At 46.2% G+C, this 18,100-nt stretch overlaps 1 protein-coding gene across 2 annotated transcripts in view; it reads left to right on the forward strand.

Moving 5' to 3' along the window:
- The window catches only part of TIAM1 (TIAM Rac1 associated GEF 1), a 381,899-nt gene that overhangs the window by 83,354 nt on the left and 280,445 nt on the right, over window positions 1-18,100 (forward strand). Inside the window, exon 1 of one of the 2 annotated variants that reach the window (XM_042955210.1) lies at window positions 15,268-15,571. The exons of the other annotated variant lie outside the window; for it this stretch is intronic. The gene's annotated coding sequence lies outside the window, so the exon portion shown is untranslated. Of the gene's footprint in view, window positions 1-15,267; window positions 15,572-18,100 lie in introns of those variants that run through there. 2 annotated transcript variants of the gene reach the window in all.

An 18,100-nucleotide genomic window follows, 5' to 3' on the forward strand; every position in this document is an offset into this window, starting at 1 on the left:
TACTTCTTGGCCTCCTTCCACCGATGCTCCCTCTTGCCTTGATGGGTGTGACTTTGGACTGTGACACCGCTCACCCTCTTGGCCACTTTCTGTCTGACTCTAACTTTGCCCTTGACTGATCTTTTTTCCTCCCTTGCTCATGGCTTTGCCTCTCTTAGCACTTTCTGCCTTTGAGAACTTAACCCAGTCCCTCCCCCAACAGTGCTTTCTCTGGAGCAGAAATTGTTCTGAGCATGAAACAGTTACTTGCTGATAACAATCATCAGTAGCAACCTTGGGCAATTGTTGGGTACTATTATTTCCCCCCCCATTTTATGAATGAAGAAATTGAGGTATGGGGAGAATACATAACTCGCTCATGACCACCCAGCTAGGAGGTGCTGGGGCTCAATCCCAGGCATTTACCTCCAGCATGTGGGCCCTCGTCTACTGTGTTACAGACGCAGGTCCATACCTGACTTCTCTCCTGAACTCTCCTGAACTCCAATTACTCCAGTTTCTGAGAAATTCATGACAAGTAACCACAAACTTAGGGTCTTCAAACAACACACACTTAGGATCTCACGGTTCCATGAGTCAGGAATCTGGGCACGGTTCAGTGGGTCTTAAGGCTGTAACCTAAGTGTTTGCCGCTGCATTCTCATCTTTAGGCTGGCCTGGGGGAGAATGGCCTCGAAGCTCATTCACGTTGTGGGCAGAATTCGTTTCCTTGGGGTTGTGGGACTGGGGGCCCTGGATTGTTACTGACTCTTAGCTGGAGGCCACCCTCACCTCCTAGCAGCCGGCTACATTTCCTGCCACATGACCCCCTCTATAGGCAGTTCACAGCCTGGCAGTTTGCTTTTTTTTTTTTTTTTTTTTTTTTTTTAAAGTTTATTTATTTATCTTGGAGCAGGGGAGGGGCAGAGAGAGAGGCAGAGAGAGAATCCCAAGCAGGCTCCACATTGCCAGCGCAGAGCCCCACGCTGGGCTCGAACTCCTGAACTGCGTGATCATGACCTGAGCTGAAATCAAGAGTTCGATGCCTAGGGGCGCCTGGGTGGCTCAGTCGGTTGGGCGTCCGACTTCGGCTCAGGTCATGATCTTGCGGTCCATGAGTTCGAGCCCCGCGTCGGGCTCTGTGCTGACAGCTCAGAGCCTGGAGCCTGTTTCGGATTCTGTGTCTCCCTCTCTCTCTGCCCCTCCCCCGTTCGTGCTCTGTCTCTCTCTGTCTCAAAAATGAATAAACGTTAAAAAAAAAAAGAGATGCCTAATGGACGGAGCCACCTAGGTGCCCCTGGCAGTATGCTTTTTAAAGGCCCTGTCTGCTGGAGCACCTGGGTGGCTCAGTCAGTTGAGCATCTGACTCTTGATTTCAGCTCAGGTCATGATCTCATAATGGTGACGTCGAACCCCGCATATATGCTGGGCATGGAGCTTGCGTAAGTTTCTCTCCCTCCCTCTCTACCCCTGTCCTGTGTGCACACACAAGTGCTCTCTCTCTCTCTCTCTCTCTCTCTCTCTCTCTCTCTTTAAAAAAAAAAAAAGCCTCAGCTTACTAAGACAGCTCTTCTAATGTTTATTTTTGAGAGAGACAGAGACAGAATGCGAGGGGGTTAGGGGCAGAGAGAGAGGGAGACACAGAATCCGAAGCAGGCTCCGGGCTCTGAGCCTCCAGCACAGAGCCCGACGCGGGGCTCGAACTCACGGACCGTGAGATCATGACCTGAGCCGAAGTCGGACGCTCAACCGACTGAGTCACCCGGGTGCCCCAAGACAGATCTTCTAAAATGAAATATAACCAGTAGGGTGATGTCCCATCACCTTTGCTGTTCCATTGTTTAAATTCAACTCTTGGGTCCTGCACACAATCGAGGTGGGGGTCGTACAAGGGCGGGGGTCATCAGGGGTCCCCTTAGCATGTGCCCTCCATAGAGTGGCTCACTGATCTGGGAATCTCATCTTGAAACCAGACTCACTGTTTTTCCGCTTCTGACTCCCTTATATCTATTAGCATAACCGCCAATCTTCCAGACACCAGGTGTTTATCCTGAGTGTTAGTGTTGACATCTGTTTTTCTTTGTCATTTTATTACCCCTTCACTTACTGAGTCCTTTTATGTTCCTTGAAATGCCCTTTGAAATCGTACTTCCTAAACCCTGGTTTTTGTATCCCTCTCTCTGTCTCTCTCTCTCTGTCACGTGCGCGCGCACACACACACACACACACACACACACACACACACACACGTGTTGGGTTTTCCTAGAGTCTGATGTTAGCCTGATTGGCCAACCTTTTCTCGATGAGCCATTTGCCTCATTCCTGAATTCCTGCCCTGATGGTTCAGAGCTTGTCTGTCCCTCCAGGAGTGTCCTCGGGAGCACCCCCCCCCCCCCTTGTTAATCCTCTGAAGCCATCCCTCACCCCTCCCTAGCCTCCTTGATTGCGCCTTTCTCTGAACACCACTTATACCTGGTGCTTTTCACCCTTTCCCCCTCTCCCCACCCTTACCCCTCTCCACCTTCCTGTTGAAATCATCAAGGTCACTTGAATTGGATTATTCAACCGTGTGTAGACTTGGCTAACTTCCCTATAGACGGTACTATTTCTTTTTTTTTATTAAAATAATGTTGGGTGAATTAACTGAATTAAAAATGCATGAGAAAAATGTGGTGCACTAAATCAAGCATGCTCTTTGGCAATCTGAGTCGCTCATTATGCCTGTCCCTTCGGCTGGCTCTGTCTGTGGTTGGGCATCCCAGACAGCGGGCATGACTGATGGCCAGCACCGGAATGCCTGTGGCCCCCTTGCCAGCCACCCCTGCTACCTGATGGGTGCTCACCTCAGAGCTACAGATCACTCTGGTGTAACACAGATGGCGAGGTCTGTCCCAGCACGTGGGGCCTCAGCCTTATCCATCTTGGATGCCCCGTTTTCCTCTTCAATTCTGTTTACCTTCTTAGCTTAATTGACTTCTGGATTGATTAGTTGCTATTTAATGATGTCTGAAGCCCCCAAGGACTGTTTTCATGGACTCTCAAAAGGGGAGAGGCCGCCAGTGTCCCCGGCCTCTCTGAGAGTCAGGGCGGCTCTTTGCGTTGGGGTCTTTTGGATGCCTGTTGTGTTTTCTGCACTTTGCAAAGCGCCCGGAAGCAAGATGCAGAGAGTTCTGCCATGAAGGAACTTAGATCTGGGTGGGTGGGAAGCAGGGCGCCTGGGAGAAAGCGCAGCACTCCCTAACAGCAGTGGAATTGCTGTGGTTACGTAGGACCTGCCTCCTCTGGAAGGTCAGGGAAACTCTTTGGAGAAGTGTGTCTTAGACTTACTTCTCTGGAATAGGAGACAATGTCTTGTTTATGATAAGCAACTTGGGTGCGACCCCTTTGAAAAGAGATGGTTTGGGGTGCCTGGGTGGCTCAGTCGGTTAAGTGTCTGACTTCAGCTCAGGTCATGATTTCACGATTCGTGAGTTCGAGCCCCGCCTCGGGCTCTGTGCTGACATCTCGGAGCCTGGAGTCTGCTTTGGATTCTATCTCTCTCTGTGCCCCTCTCCCAATCACGCTGTGTCTCTCAAAAATGAATAAATGTTAAAAAAAAATTAAAATAAAGAAAGGAGATGGTTTGGGAGGGGGCGGGATCCTGATTCTTTCGGTAGGCTCCGAAGTTATCTGGGAGGGGGAGGGAGTGGAGCCCTGCCTCTGTGAAAGGACAGCCAGTGGTGGGGAGGGCAGAAGGGCAGTAGTGCTCCGCAGGGCTCAGGGAGTCCTGTTTTCTACAGCTGCAGCCTTCGCGAGCATCTCCGACATCCCAGAGATTCCACACTGAGCAGGGAGGAGAGGCGGTTGGGTATGTGGTTGCTGTCCCCCCCACCCCCCACCCCACCGCCCCCCGGCCCCATGCAACTTACTTTTTTTTCATAGCCTGCCAGACACTTGCTTTTCTGCCTCGTCCCGTTATGCCTGTGTGTGAGCAGTGTTTGCTTGCTCTTGGTCAATCCGTAGGGTGCTCTCCTGGTACTTTGTGTAGTAGACAGTCCTGATGCCAACCCCAGCCCTGCCCAAGACAGAAGAGGGAGTTGTGGCAATTGCCAGGCAGGTTTCTCTGGGGAAGTACCTCGTAGATTTTCTGAGTGGAAATGTTGTGGAGGGAACTAGGGGTTAATTAAAAACAACGGCTACTTTTTTCTTTTTTTCGAGTCTCTACTCTGTGTCTGGCGTTGGATTAAGTCCTTAACGTCCATTGCTTCATTGCCAGAACAGTCCACGCAGGTGGATGCCGCTAGCACATTTGGTGTTGCAGATGGGGAAACCGAGGCAGGGAGAGGTCAAGTTCTTTGACCATAGGGATCTTGAGGAGTGGAGGCCAGGGGACTCAACTGGGTAGAGTTGGACTCTCTGACCCGAAAAACTCGTGCCCAGAATTTGGGGATTTTCTAGCCTGTCTGGTCCTAGTTCATGCCTCCCGAGAGCTGCCGTGGTTCTGAATGTGGAGTCCTGAGTGATAGGGAAGTTGTACCCCGAAGTCACAGGCAGAGTTGGGAACGTTTGCACAGCACCTCCATGGTTGGCCTCTGTCATTGGGTTTCTCTGTGGTGGTGTACTTCTAACTTAGATTCTCTTCTCTGATCTTTTCTTTCTTTTAAAGAGTTTATTTTTTGAAAGAGAGAGAACACAAGTGGGGGAGGGGCAGAAACAGACAGGGAGACATAGAATCACAGCAGGCTCCAGGCTCTGATCTGTCAGCACAGAGCCCGACGCGGGGCTCGAACCCACAAACCGCGAGATCAGGACCTGAGCTGAAGTCGGATGCCCAACCGACTGAGCCACCCAGGCGCTCCTAACCTGCAATTCTTACTAGTAAACAAGGCCGCAGGTCTTGGCCCACTCCAGAATTTCTGAGAATGTCTCTGGCCACCCTATTCTCATTAAATCTGCTTTTCTTTAAACACCAGCTTTTACTATGGATAAAGTTTTTCCTTTTGCACTTTACTGTTTTGCTTTAATTTGCACGCTTTACAGCTTTTCTGTTTTTAGCACTTCTCATTGAAGACATGCAGCACATCCTGGATGGAAAGAGCTTTGGTGGGCTGGCTGAGAGTGGCCTGGGTGCTGCAGGGGGCCTGTCACCGGAGCGGAAGGCCTTCCCTGTCCCACTTCCCGACCGTGGTGAATGAATACCTCTTGTCGGTATGTTGTGGATGCTCTGTGCCATTTCTCTGTGTCCTTTGCGTTCTTTGCGTTTTACTCGGGGCTCCCTGTTCCTTGTTCAGTAGTACCCATCACCTTGTACTTGGTCCTGTGGTGCTGCCCCAGCAAGAAAGCCCGCATGCAGGCTTCTGGTGCAGGTCCAGTGAGCTCTGCGGGAGTGAGCGCACGGAATTGTGGGGACAGATGGCATGGTGCGCGGCCCCTTGCCCCTCGAGTGGGCATCCAGGTCAGGGCGCGTGGGATAGCCGGAACTCACATACCCATCTTTGCTACGTAACTGCAAGAGGTTGCTGATAATTTTTAGCTGCAGGAATTGTAGCTAAAGGCAGAATTAGTTTAGAAAAGAAAATAATGACAAAAAACCCCTCCTGCAACTCCCCAAAGCCCAAGCCCAAATGGGCAACAAAACCCGTCTCCCCTCCATTGCCCTCCTCCCCCTGACTGCCTTTGTTTCCCTGCATCAGGGAAGGCTAGCTGATAAATTCAGTGGACACATTCTAACTCAGGATGTAATGGATGGTAGCATTGATGCTTGGATTTTTATAAGGATTTGGGATACTGTGGGTCTCTTCAGAATAGAACAGGCTTGGGGCACCTGGGTGGCTGAATCAGTTGAGCGTCCGACTTCGGCTCGGATCATGGGTTCGAGCCCTACTTCATGCTCTGTGCTGACAGCTCAGAGCCTGGAGCCTGCTTCGGATTCTGTGGCTCCCTCTCTCTCTGCCCCTTCTCCGCTTGCGCTCTGTGTCTCTTTCTCTCTCTTAAAAATACATAAACACTAAAAAAAGAAAAAAGAAAACAAACTTTTGGGTGTTGCCAGGAGTTTGAGTGTTTGAAATCTCTGCCAGGTACGTAGTGTTGGGGCGGCATGTGGGACAATAGTCAGGATTCTATGTGGCTGCCAAAGGCCTGAGTCTCTTTTATTGGAATTGTAGGTAACATCCAGAATGGCAAGGGGAAGCTTACCATTTCCTTGATTTACCAGGTCATTTTCCATAAAATTTGCACCTTACATGAAGGAGTCTTCCGGAGCACGTGTTGCCCTCCCTTCAGCAAAACCAAAATGTAATATGAAAGATCTGTGGTGAAAGAACATTCTGGAAGACACTTGTCCTCACCACAGTAAGGCTTGTGATGGCATTACAGGATGTTAAAGCTAGCAGGGGCATAGTGATAAAATGAATTTAGATCCTTTATTTTACAGATTAAGAAACTGAGGCCCCAGAGCTGAAGGGTTTCATGACCCATAGACTGTTTCTCACGTTAGCCTGTGACACTTGATGCATTCCGTATGGTAGGTGACATTTCCCACAGAAACGTTACCTAGTTGTTACTGAATGTAAGACTGTCTGTAGCAAAAGCAGTAGTTGAATAAGTTTTCTCTTGTTCTTAGAAGGGGTTGCTGATGTATATTTTTTTTATTGTTAAATAGTTAATGGTAGCCTTCAGTTAATTTGGACATTAGGTCATTATCTGAGGTCCAGTCTCATTTTCCTCAAGCTGACAAATTTCACTTCCTTGCTTTGGGGAATGTAAATATGAAATTACTACTGTAGCAATTAGCCATCTATCCTGAATTTTTTCCTTGTAAATTCCCAGAGCATGAGCATGAAATTCATTAGTCCGGACCCCCGATCCTTTAAAACCATCGTGGCATGGTGGCTATTGCACCCCTCCTCTGCAATTTAACGCAGTAGGGAATTTAGTAGAAGCCTGCCTTATTGATCTATTAGTTTTAAATCAGGAAGCTGTATTCCTCAGTTGCTGTTTTCCTCTGTTGGTGCAGGCTGTCAGCGCTGTGCTTTTTCACGGCAGGAGGAGCCAATGCAAATTCTAAATCGAAGCGCGTCTGCTTAGGAGAGTGTATTAAAAGTTGTTTGACAACCGCCGTTGTAATTTCTGCTGTTGTATCTTTAACACCATCCATATAAACATGGGTCCTGTTGCTGGGAGCTAACCTGGTTAGGATTGATTTTCCTGAATCTTTTCTCTTAATGAAATCTCATCAGTTTCTATCCTCCTGGCTCTTTTAATTTGAGACCGAGGAGGGTCCAGGGATGAACGGTTTACAGACCGTGGCTTCTCTTTGACTTTTTGGGGAGGTTACACTGCCTGAGGTCCAGCTTTCATGGAATATGTTGTAAATGACTTGCATGGGAGCCAACTGTGTCTGATGTTTCATATTACATGACGAGTCAGATTTATGCTGCCTTCACTGAATTCCAAATCCTAGTTTTTAGGGATTTGCAAGAGGGGTAGGGATACTGTTAGCCTGCTTGAGAATGAAAACTTGGAAAACCATAATAATTAAGGGCTTGGTGTAGAAACCATGGCTATGCAATAGGGACCTCCACCCCCACCCCCTTTTTGGTCCCAAATTAGCATGTCAGAAATTATACTTTGAAAGCTGCAAGAGATTCACAACTTGAGCCACAAGAGTCTAAGGTCTGGGGATTTTATTCCAGAGGTGGTGGTGGTGGTGGTGGGTAGATGAGTTTCTTACAAGGGGACATTTAAAATGGGCACACGGGGCTTGCTGGTCAACAAGTCTTCAACGGGCAGATTTGCAAGGCAGAGGAAGAGGCTAGAAGCAGAATAGAGCGCCAAAGGAATATTAATGCTTCACTCTGCATGATTATTTGTTAGAAACCATTTTCAGGGGTGCCTGGGTGGCTCAGTCCTTGAAGCATCCGACTCTTGATTTCAGCTCAGGTCATGATCTCACAGTTTGTGAGGTCCAGCCCCGTCTCAGGCTCTGAACTGACAGTGCGGAGCCTGCTTGGGATTCTGTCTCTCTCCACCATCCCTCTCTCTCTGAAGATAAATAAATCAACTTAAAAAATTTTTTTCCAAAAAATTCAACCCCTTATTCAAAGGGCAAAGCATTAAATTAGTGAGGATGTATAGAAGAATGGTCGATAGACTCTGAACCCAGTTCTGAAAAGTGTTTAGACTGTGGGGGTACGTGGCTCCCTAAGGTTAAGAGTCTTGTGGGAAAATGTTGTCTCCCCCCACTTCCTATTGTTTTATAATGTCTGGGGATCTGACTCCGAAATGCCTCTTCATATTCTTTGCATATTACCGGAGGGTCCAGTTATTCCCAATGACTACAGACAGTTGGGGAATCGGACAAGCCTGGCCATGCCTCACACTGGGCTCTCCTGTAACCCGTTCCTTCCCAGACCTTCTTGGCTTTGTTCTTCAGAGTTAAAACTGCAACGTGAAGGGGAAGAGTCCAGGATTTCCACCTTTTAGGTAGGAATGCTTTCTGCTTAAATTAAAGTAGTTAAAAGTTGCTTTTGATCCTGGATAACCTACGTGGATAGAGTCGCAGTTGAACTTGGTATTTAGTATAGCGGTTCACTAAAACACTGAATCGAACCTGACTGATCACTGGAGACTTCTGGTCTTGGCTCTTTCAATATATTTGTCTGTGTGACCTGGTATAGTAGGGTACTTCTCGCTGCTCAGATGATTTTCCTTCCTAAATCTTAATAACATGCAGGATTCCATGGCCCTACCTTGATGAAGTCTCTTTTCTGGACCGAATTTAATCAGCTCTCTTTAATTGAGCTCTCTTTTTTCCTAGGCCTTGACCTTGGCCCCTGCTTCTCTCTTTGACCTGCCCAGCCCAGTCTTTGCAAAGAATCCTGCTAAGTTATCCCCACCCTTGATATCTGATAAAATTCCTCACCCCCCACCTTTTACATCCTTGGCCTGCCTTTGCCAAGAATCCCGTTATGCTAGTTTAGCAGGAATCCCTGATGGTTGATGTCTCCTCATGCTGATTTTCCTATTGACGGACCCCCTCACCCGGACCCCCTCACCCGAGTGCTCCTTTGCTATAGATCCCCGCTTGTCCTTGTTGTATTTGAGTTTGACTTCTCTCCCCTATTGCAATATTCCTATTGATAATATTCAATAAAGTCTTCCTTACCGTTTTAACAGCCGTCAGAATGATTTTTCCTTAACATCCTCTAGAATCTTACTTGATGTGTTCAAGATGGGACATTGTCTATGCATTATTCACAGGGAAGGCACACTCCTGAAAGAAAATCCATAATGACAGTGGCTTAACCCAACAAAGTTTATTTCTTGTCCACATAAAGTTCTCTCCCAAATGTGATTCCAAGATCCTTTTATATGGTTGCTCTGTCATTCCAACATGTGCCTTCCTTGGTTGCCGTATTCCTGTGAGTCAAATCATGGGAGGGGAGAGAGTGCAAAGGCTTGTACGAAGGAGGGCACATTTTTTCCACTCATATTTTATCAGCTAGAATCATGTCACGTAGTCACATTTCTCTTTAAAAGAGGCTGAGAAACGTAGGTGAGAGGAAGAGGGTATGAGTTTTGTTCGACACCAACTTGTCAGTCTTCATTGCAAACGAGTGTCCATGTAATTCTGATGTAGCAGTTACTTTGGCCACATCTTGAGAAACGATGTGTAGAATGATTGCCAAGTACCTTCTAGACCCAAGGTTCCATGATTCTGTCATGCTGAGATTATTCACACAGAAAACTGAGTCTTTCCAAAGTGAAAAGAGAAGTTGAGCAAACAAAATGCAGTTGATTTTTCTGTCCGTGTTCTAGGTTTGGTAACATGTGTAGACCTGTTCAGATCAGCTCATCAAATGGTCAGGGTTATCTCTTCTTCCCCGTGGCCCATCATCATCTTGTTGATACTCTTCTGCTTTGGGAACACACCAGGATGTTACCTTATGGCACCTCATTACATAATGGGGTGCTGGAGACCAGAATGGGGAGCGCAGGAGGTGTGCTGCTTTTCCTCAGCAACTAACTACAATGGATGGTTTCCCTCTCTTTCATTTGTCTCTTCAAACCCATTGAAGACATAAGGATTTTCTTAACCTCTTCTGATCACTGATCAGGGACCATGAAAACTCTGACAGCATCTGCTACTGACTTGGCCATTTGTATTGTGATTTTTATTTTTTATTTTTAAAATTTATTTATTTTGAGAGAGAGAGAGGGAGAATGAACGAGTGGGAGAGGGGCAGAGAGAGAGGGAGAGAGAGAATCCTAACCAGGCTCCATGCTCCGTGCAGAGCCTGACGTGGGGCTCGATCCCACAACCTTGGGATCATGACCTGAGCTGAAACCGAGTCAGTCTCTTAAGCGACTGAGTCACCCAGATGCCCTTGTGGTATGATTTTTAAATGGGCTGAGTTTACTTTTGTCAGAAATCAGGCCAGGGACATACCTGAGGGTGGGGAGGGACAAGTGTAGAGAGTTTTCCCAAACTCCAGCAAGGAAAGTTGGTGGAGTGAGAAGGAATATTTGGATCTTCAATGAGATAATGGTTTGGAGAAATCGCAATCGTAAGGGGAAACTAGATTGTGAATATAGAGGCTTCGAATGAGACTCTTTGGGGTTTCTAATTTCTCAGCACCGTCCGTCGCTAAGCTACTGGCAAGTGGAAAGTGGCAACTGACACAGGCTAGTGGATGCTTTCTAGCCTGAATATAGTACTGATACCAAACAGTATTAACTGACCCTGAGAGACCCCTTACTGTCTACAGCCTTGGTTATTACTTCCTCATCCTAACAGCACTAGAAGGTGTTAGTGCTGTTTATTCCTGTTTTACGCGGTGAGGGAAACCGAGGCTGAGGCACAGGGAGGTTAGTAACGGTGCAGGGTTACACTGTGGAGAATCAAGAGCCCGTTCACTATCGGAAGTAGAAGTAATCCATACTTTTCTTCTTTCTCAGTTTGATGTGTTCTGCATTAGTCCTTATATTATTGTACAACCAGTGGTTTTTGGAAAGTGTCTTCTCTCTGTTTCTTTACACATGGATTACTTGGTGCAGAAGAGAGTGGTTCCGTTTCCTTTCATGAAAATTGTGGTTTTTTGGGTTAGCATTCGATACTGCCACCTTTTTGAGGCTGTGTGGGTAGAGTCAGCTCTGTTTCTTACCAGCCTCTAGTAATGTGCAGCTTGCTCAGATAGTATAGGAAGTTTAAAATTTGTTCTTTAACGTTTATGTATTTTTGAGAGAGAGAGAGAGAGAGAGAGAGAGAGAGAGAGAGAGAGAGAGACAGCATGAGTAGTGGAGGGGCAGAGAGAGAGGGAGACAGAATTAGAAGCAGGCTCCAGGCTCTGAGCTGTCAGCACAGAGCCCGACGCAGGCCTCGAACTCACCGACCATGAGATCATGACCTGAGCCGAAGTTGGATCTGACTGAGCCACCCAGGCATCCCAAGGAAGTTTATAATTAATGACAAACAATTATGTTTCTCTTAGGGGTCATTTCATAGCATGTTACCAGTCAAATGGATTTTTATTTTATTTTATTTTATTTTATTTTATTTTATTTTCTATTAAATGTTCATTTTTTGAGAGAGAGAGAGATCGAGAGAAAGAGAGAGACAGAGAGAGAGAGAGAGAGAGAGAGAGAGAGCGCGCACGCACCAGCTGGGGAGGTGCAGAGAGAGAGGGACAGAGGATCCGAAGCAGGCTCCACGCTGTCAGCACAGAGCCTGATGCGGGGCTCAAACTCATGAGCTGTGAGACCATGATCTGAGCCGAAGTTGGATGCTTAACTGACTGAACCACCCAGGTGCCCCTTAAATGCATTTTACAGTAGAATGCATTTAAGGTTTATGTTATTTTTCTCATGGAGTCAAGGGCAGATGGCACTGGGTCTCTTTGCAGGCAAGTTTTAAATGTGCCAATCCCCACCTTCCGTCCAGCTGGTTTGGTGAAGAAATGGAGGCGGCAAATACCCATTCCCAGGCCATGGCAGACATCACCAATCAACTGTAGCCCTTTTCCCTGGACATGATACCAGGTGAACACCATCAGTCAGTTATCGTTAGCAAAGTAGTTGAGACCAGATTCTCAGTTCTGGCTGGCCATATCCCTGCCTTTATCATCAAACAACTAAGTGGCTAATCAGTGGCTCTCAGCTGCAAATGAAGTTGCCCTTCGAAACTTGGCGGTGTCTGGAGTTAGTTTGACTATTGCAGCTTGGGGTTTGCTACTGACACCTACTGGGTGGGGGCCGGGGACGCTGCTAAACATCCTACCGTGCCCTGAGCCCCCTCTACTTTCTCCACGACCGGGGATTATCCAGCTCAAAATGCCCGTACTGCCAAGGTTATGAAACTCTGATTTGACCTTGGAAGGGCTTCTGAACAATTAGTAGGGAGTAAGGAGGAGGCTATGGGAGAGAGATTTCTGGAAGAAAAGAAGAAAAAGAGTTTATGTCTTGACGCATCAGTTTAAGGTAGGTCTGTGCACAGATCTGTTAACTCTCTCCAGTGCCCTGTTTGAGAAACACAGCACAAGAGTGTCAACTCCACAAACCCATATGTGTGACTTAGTAACACGGTCACCTCTCGGGCCTTTTTGTTGTCTGGGGGTTTGTAAGGACTAGATGATGAAGGTCGCTGCTTATTCACAAGTTCCTGTGTCTTCACTTCCAAAATGGTGGATCTTTTCTTAATAAAGCAATCTGAGATTTGCACAAAGATCTACCCGTATAGTGTCCATTCCAAGCTACTGGAAGTGATCTAACTGTCCAAAAATGAAGAAATTGATGTAGGCAGGCTGGGTCCAAGGACCCAGAGGGGGATCCCTTAGGATGAGCCAAGAGGGTCCTTGGCTTCTTGCGAGAGAGAAATCAAACTCAAAGCCAGGAGGAAGTGAGAGCAGAGTTTATTGAATAGTGGATGTGACATATTCTACTCTGTATATGGCAGACAGAGTATCTGGGAGACTTGGGAAAGAAAGGAGAGTTTCCTTATCGCTTGGAGGTAGAGGGTTATTTGGAAAGGGGTCCAAGGTATGTGTTCCTTCAGGCATCCAGGGTAGGAGCCAATCAAAGGGGAGTGTCATTCCGTGAATCACCAAAGGTAGCAGGTATTGACGTCAGTGTCAACCAAGGTTTGTCTGAAGCTAATGTCCTGGAACACGCTCGGGACCTGGTTCTTCTTAGATGTTGTCAGGTGTATGGGGGCCTACAGTGAAGCTCAGAGAATGATTAACTTTCTTGCTTCCCCCTTTGAGTAGGAACATAGCTTCTTTGGTTTACTCAGATGCCAGGTGAGATATAGAATGTGAGTAAATGGGGTGTAGCAGAGAAATAGCAGAAATGGAGTCTTTCTAAAATGGAGTCCCATAAAAAAAAGAAAAAAATAAAAAAATAAAATGGAGCCCCTTTAAATTTCTCTATCTGGAATTAAGGAAATGATAGAATATCCATATAACATAATTTAAATAATTTTTTAATGACATGGGAGCATTTTTAGGGTATGTTAATAAAATAAGTAAGACAAATAACCGGATATATAATATGTTCTTCACTTGGTTATATTTATACCAAAAATAGACTTGGAAGCCTGGCAGTTTGAACAGTAAAGGGCTGTTTTTCTCTATTGTGTGATGTATTTTCCAGATTTTAATGGAGACAGGTTACTTTTGAGATGAGAAAAATGTAAATGTTTTAATGTTCACTGCAGTGATGACGTTTCTTTGTCTAAAGGAACTTATCACAGGGGCTGAGGGTCAGCTGTTCATCAGATGGCTGCCGTGTGGCAGCTGTGGGGCTCGACACAACCAGAGGCAGATGCGTGGATGGAAACGTGGATGGAAACACTTCCTACGGTGGATGGGATGGGCTAACATTCTGTGGGATGGCAGGGGACAGAATAGCCGAGTTTCCTTACAGATGTGAAGGGAGGCTTCATGGAGCAGGTGACATGTGAGAAGGGTCTTGATGGCAGACCCCGAGTTCACAAAGGCAAAGAAGGGCTGAGAAAGCCCAGGCCATTTTTCTCATCACTTCCTGGACCGTGTCTGTTCAGTTCTGTCACTGATCTGTTAGTTGCTATGTGAGTGGAAGTCATTTTATTATTAACGCTGTGTGTAGCAGAAATGTGTGAGCCACCCAGGACTTACTTCCCACTGGTCCTTTCTGTGTGATGATTGGATCAGTTATTTTCCCTGAGTTAATTACAGTTTTGTTTATATCTTTTATTTATTTTTTTAATGTTTATTTATTTGAGACAGAGAGAGAGAGAGAGAGAGCGAGCAGGGGAGGGGCAGAGAGAGAGAGGGAGACACAGAATCTGAAGCAGGCTCCGGGCTCTGAGCTGTCAGCACAGAGCCCAACGTGGGGCTTGAATTCACGGGCCATGAGATCATGATTTAAGCTGAAGTCAGACGCTTAGCCGACTGAGCCACCCAGGTGCTGCTGTTTGTATTTTTTAATGTGAATTGATTGATTGATTGATTGATTGATTGGTTGAGAGTGGAGGGGAGAGAGAGAGAGAGAGAGAGAGAGAGAGAGAATGAATGAGTGGGGGAGGGGCAGATAGAGAGAGAGGGAGACAGAGAATCCAAAGCAGGCTCTGCTCTTAGCCCAGAGGTCATGACCTGAGCCAATATCAGGAGTCAGATGCTTAACTGACTGAGCCACCCAGGCGCCCCACAGTTTTGTTTGTATTAATTGACAAGGCATTGAGTGGCCTTATAGCTACATATCTGTAGAGTTTTATATGTTCCTGGGTCCGTAGAAGAAACCTCCCCCCCTTTTTTTTAAAACTTGTTGCATTACCTTGTTGCTTTAAACTCTAGCGCTAGGAGCCTTTCAAAGGCTAACTTGAATGAAGTTGGATGTTGGTTTTAAAGACTTGAAGACTGAAGTCTGAAGCTGCTCTTTGTGGAATGCGATTCCATTGTTCCTCTATAAACAGGTTCAGTACAGGCAGAGGGGTGCACGGCCGGTGGCCCTCAAGTTCTTGATGTGACCCCTGGGGATCACTGTCAGTGAGGAAGTGAAGAATTAATCCGCTCAGAACGGAAGGGTGTCTAACTGGTTGTTTAGGTTGACCTGAACATGAATAGATTATGAATTGAGAAAAGAAGATACATGTTGCCTGAGATTTTTAGCCATAGCATTTTGTTCATTCACTAATGAACGAATGAATGAATTCAGTAATTATTCATTGCGTGCCTACTGCCTGCCAGGCCCAGAGGTCACCAGTCTGGCAAACCCAGAACAACACAGAGAGTGGGAAAGGCCGAGCTGTTAACACAGATGTCCCAGCAGTGCTCTTGGCTTCCTTCTGGAGCCTGTGGGTCTTGCCCTGAGTCCACCCCCTTCCCCCTGTGCCATGGAGTTTGGAAATTGGAAAAATGGGAGATGCGGTAAACTGTAACTGTGCTGGGAAGTACATCATCTGGGGGCCGATGTCGGGAGGGGACAATGATCTGTTAGGAAAAGAGGAAATCAGAAGTCATTATGAGGTCACGCCTGGACTTTGGGTTTAGGAGTGTGGGGAAGAAGGCTTTCCAGCTCTTCGCCATGGTCTTCATGGTGGTGACCACTTGTCATCAAGAAACACACGGTTCTGCGTTCGGTAAGCTCGTTGGCCTGCTCGTTTCAAATGGCAAGGTGGCACGTAATCCATCTGAGCTTGGTCTTCTACACTCTGGGCGGCCCCACCTGGGTTTCCTCTCCTGGGCAACGGTAGGGCTCCCCTCATTGTGTCCAGTCCGTTGGGGGTCACTGTCCTGGGCTCCTGTTGTCTGGTGTCTGAGAACCATTGTTTCATATATTCTGTCCCTTTTTATAAAACGTTGAAAAAAAAATTAAAAAAAAAAAAAAACAAAACCATTTCAGGAGGGTGTATAAATCTGGCTCCTGCTGTCTCATCTTGGCGGGATGTGGAAGATCTGTAGTATATTTGACAGTGCTTTCTTTCCCTTTCAAAATAGCTTTTAAGAAATTAAAAATAAAAGTTTGGACGTTTGGAAATACTGAGCTTTAGTTGCACGGCAAATTGACTTATGCAGAATAAAAGCGCGTTCCCTGATCGTCTTTGATAATGAAGTTGTTTTGTGCATATGAGCTTGGTGTTCAGATGTGTCAGAGTGTAAGTCAATTATCACCCTTACCTTAAAGCATAATTAAAACCTCTCTTCTCAGCCATCAGGGGATCAATTCCTCTTTTTAATTTGCTGCCTCTTCTTCGTATGTTTTGAGCAAATTGTTCTAAAAGAAAAGCTTGAGTTTCCAAAAGTTCGGTAGGCCTTGTCCTCTCTTTGGACTGGAAGTATGGACTGCAACACACAACTGCATTTGGAAGTATAAGTGAAATTACTTGATCTGTTTTCGGAGGTCATACTCACAAATGGCATAACTGATGTGTGTATTTTCATCCTCTCTATAACCAGTGTGCTCTTTCTAATCACCCAAATATGTTGTTAACCTGGGAGTAAGGTGCATTTTGGAAGATTCTGGCTTTTCTAAAGAGCCAGTTGAATTTTGCTCGTCTGCAAAGTCTCTGAGGATAATAGCAATAACTATAAATGCACCGTTCATCCTGGTGAAGTCTTTCTTATCTGTTAAAGGCCGGGATCATATTCTTGGAACACTTGCCTGTCTCCCTGGCTCTCAAGAGGTCTGGTTTTCAATTAGTTCTTTACCTACCTTAAGTTGTTTTTGAAACAAGCTGAGATAGAAGGAAAAGAGAAAATAAAGGCCTTTACTTCAGTAGTTGGTAAAGACCTACCTCTAGCAGTCTTGGTGTTTCACGTTCCCTTTGCCAGTTCGCTCAGTGTATCTTTGCTTATCAGTGAGGCAGAGCATGTCTCTCCCAAGGCCTCTTTCTCATTTATTCGGCCCCCAGAGTTGTTTTTCCAACATGTGGGTCTGATCATTGTCACTCTTCTCTATGACAGGAGTTACTACATACAGATTAGAGTCTGTTTGTGACGTGGTATTTTAGACCTTCCACCGTCTGACCCCACATTGTTTTCCAGTCCTGGCTCCATTACATGGTACATTTGAGCTACAGGGCAAACGTCCTGGTGTTGCGGGGACATGCCATATGTTTTTTAACGCCTCTGTGTGTTTGATTCCGTTGTTTCCTTGGAAAAATCTTTCTCCCTGTGCCCTCTTCTCTCAAATCATGTGTGCTGGGACATCTCAGCCTTCACAAAAGGAATTGCTTCCTCTCTTTTCTGGATTCCTTTAACTTTCTCCCCCACTTGGCTTGAAGGTATGTCTGGGAAGGTGATGGTCACTGTTATCAGGAAGGTAATTTATAAGCCTGAAGGTGAGATTACCTGAGTGCTGCTCCCGGACTTAGCACTGCCAGTCAACCATATAATTGTACAGGTAGAGGAGGAGGAGTAGAATAAAAGAGACAGCAGGGCATTTTGGAAAATGGTCTGGGCTTTTACCATCTACAAGTTGGGAGCAAAAGAAGAACCAGGTGTTCTCTGTCCATCTCCTTATTTCTGGCTTCATTTCCTGGTGCCTGGAGCCACAGAGAAAGCAACAGCAGCTACATAAAACGGGGAGAGCTTTTCACAAAAAGTGTGTACGAGGGGCGTCTGGGTGGCTTAGTCGGTAAAGTGTCAGACTTCAGCTCAGGTCATGATCTCGTGGCTCATGAGTTCTAGCTCTGCATCGGGTTCTGTGCTGATGGCTCAGAGCCTGGAGCCTACTTCAGATTCTGTCTCCCTCTCTCTCTGCCCCTCCCCCACTCATTCTCTCTCCCTCCCTCTCTCTCTCTCTCTCTCTCTCTCTCTCAAAAATAAATAAAAAAAATTTAAAAAATTAAAAAAAAAGTGTGTATGAATGCAAGGAATCTTGGATTTTTGACGTTTTCACCTCACACTTACTAAGGTTTCCAGATTTCACAAAGGTATGAACAAGGAGATAGTTGTAAGATTCCGTATAGCTCTGCACATCATGTTATATACTGCACCCTAGTGATGACGACCATATTATTTTAAAAAATAAAGTAAACCAAAATACCTTTAACCAATTCTGAGCACCTGCTAAGTGCCAAGCACTGTTCTTGAGCCTTTGGGATGCTCTGATGAGTAAAGTACAGTCCCCACCTTCAAGGGTCTGGTCTCAGCTGTTCTCACAGTGT

This window comes from Panthera leo, chromosome C2 (assembly GCF_018350215.1).
Source record: "Panthera leo isolate Ple1 chromosome C2, P.leo_Ple1_pat1.1, whole genome shotgun sequence".
NCBI classification, from domain to species: Eukaryota; Metazoa; Chordata; class Mammalia; order Carnivora; family Felidae; genus Panthera; species Panthera leo.